The sequence below is a fragment of the Brassica oleracea genome, chromosome C2, assembly GCF_000695525.1.
Source record: "Brassica oleracea var. oleracea cultivar TO1000 chromosome C2, BOL, whole genome shotgun sequence".
Classification (NCBI taxonomy): Eukaryota; Viridiplantae; Streptophyta; class Magnoliopsida; order Brassicales; family Brassicaceae; genus Brassica; species Brassica oleracea.
Window position 1 is genome coordinate 26,768,399 of NC_027749.1, and position 2,773 is coordinate 26,771,171.

Below are 2,773 nucleotides of genomic sequence, written 5' to 3' on the forward strand. Positions count from 1 at the left end.
TTCAGAGTCAAAATACACAGGATCTACCCTTTCTATTCCTATGTTACCAGCAGTGGGCCTTTCTATAAATATGTCCTAGCAGATGAAGATGTACGTGTTAAATCATCATCTCTCGAGTTTCTAATAGCATGTAACAGTGAAAAATAAAAACTTGATCCTTGTACTTTATTTATGTAGGGAACCAAGATGGAGATGACCATTTATGGGAATTCTGATAGGTTTCGAGACCCAGAGAAGCAAGAGGGAAAATGGGTGGAAATCTTTCGAGTAGAAGTTAACCGTTCCTATTCAGGTTTCCAAGCAACTAACTCTCGGTTCAATCTATCTACTACGCGCAATACGCAAGTCCACATCCTTGATCCTCTGAACAACTGACTTTTCATGGACTTCAAGAACATCCATGCAATCCCTCACATGGACCACAGGGACCGAAACTATCCCATAGGTATGAATGCTACTAGAATTAAAATATATTCACATGTCTTGGATTCGGAACTTTGTATAGTTTTAATGTATTAAAAATATAACTATGTATAAGTAAGTGAAACTAAATGATTTTGATTGTCTAAATTTATGAAACTAAGGAAAACGTAACACTTATCTGGTAGATACAATGGGAGTGGTCTTCAACACGGAAGCCCATTTCGATGACCCTGCAAGTCCAAAGATGGTGTTTTACATAAGGGACAACATGTAAGTAGAAAGTAACATATGATCAAAGCAAAATTTATCAATACTGCAAAATTTATCTATACTGTAATTTATCTGAATAGTGATAGTCAGATAAAATGTGTGGCAACTGGCGCTCATGCTTATGCCTTCCGGGATGGTCTTGAAAACATGAAGGATCGTGGACAGGTGATTGTGGTCCTTAAGATGTGGAGGGTCTTGAAATTTTTGAGTAAGTGTAGTTTATGAGTATGTGATCTCTGCAAAATTTTTGAGTAAGTGATAGTTGAGTAAAACGTTTATTAAACTCATTTACACAGGTTATTTTGGTCCTCCTAATCTATGGCTTGAGACCGAGGGTGGATTGTCTGACTTCAGGTTCAATCCGCGTTTGCTGGAGGTTGAGGAGTTCAGGCAGTCGCTGCTAAGCAGTGACCCTTATGTTCAGCGATATGGGGTTGTAGGTCTTTTGTAAATCTTGTTGTTCTCGATGTTCTCCATCTTCGTACTTGGCTTAACCTTGGTGAAACTTTGTTTAAATGTTGGTGAAATTATGACAAATGTTAGTGAAACATCGTGGTTTTACCTTTTTCAATTTTCCAACTTCGAAAAAAATTAGATGAACTACAAGTTCGTGCTCGTATAAACTGGTAAAGATTTGTGTTTTCACTTAATCAATTGTCCAACTTTGTAAAACTTAGACAAAGTTGAAATTCTTTTTCGTATAAATAGGTCAGATTTTGTGTTACTTTCACTTTCTCAATTGTCTAACATCGTAAAAATTATAGAAACTTTTTCGATAAATCAAACTACATAGTTATCCAACTTCGCATAACTTAGGAGAAACTTATAAAAAACTTAGAAAAAACAGAAAGTAGCTGGAAGTCTCTTAGAAATTACTTCTTTTACATCATAATTCCTAGAACTAAAACGACAGCAAGAATAACACAATCTCCTGATATCTTTATCGTGGGCTCCATTATTTTGGGACCTTCACTGAGTACACTTTCACTCTTTATTGTTGCTTTGAGAAATTGAACTTCTTCTTTTAGCATTCGAACTTGGTTGTCCAACTGTTATATCTCATCGGTGAAAGCTTCGTCAACCCATTTGAAGACGTAATTGTCGTTCTCAAGCTACAACGGATTAAACGTACCATTAAAACAAGAACGAGTAAGCCTTCTAAGCTAAACGGATGTACCCTTAGTGACGCCGCATAGATACACCGATAATACCAGCGATATGGGTTTTGATTGGCTTTGGAGATGAGCTCGGTGATGCCCACCCCGCACCAACACTTACTAGGTAACCCCGGAGTTCGTACTCGTCTCCGACCACTGGTCGTGGAAGATGAAGCGGACATCTCCACTATTTCTCTATCGGGGCTGGGGGGAGTTTGAATGGGAGAGAGATAAATTAGGGAAGAGAGAGAAAGGAGAAGATAGCGAATGGGGAAAACAAAAAAAAGGTCTTTAATACTTCGATTAAACGATTTTGGGGTTTTATCAAATTGGGAAGAGGGAAATTCGAAATTCGAAAACCTGGGCAGGAAATTTTATCCAAGGATTTTCGTTGTCGAAGTTTCACCAAATTTTTAGTTTTACAGAAAACATCAAAGTTGTACTTTTTAATTATTTCCATTTATATTAGTTATACTCTACTTGAATGACTGATTTTATAGTTATACCAATTATATTATGTTTCCTTGGTTCATTTCTCAAACGATCATGTACACATAAACTTGATTTCCTACCGTAGCAAATTTTAAAATGTAACGAGGTGAGTATTAACGAAAAAGCTATGAGAACTCAGTGTATTTCCTAAATGATTGCTAACAAGCAATGAAATGAAATTTTTATAATTCTGATTAAATCATAATTTTAATTATAAATCACCATCTTATCTTTTTACTTTCATGACTTATTAACAAGTTTAGAATTTACAATCATATTACTCAGTTTACCTATCGTAGTTATACCAGTAAAGAAAAAAAGTTTCCATTGGTTGTACAACACACAAATACAAATTTCACCTCACAGCATTCCCATACGATAAAAACATCAAAACTGACAGCGAAAGGCTTACAACCTACTTCACATCAAAA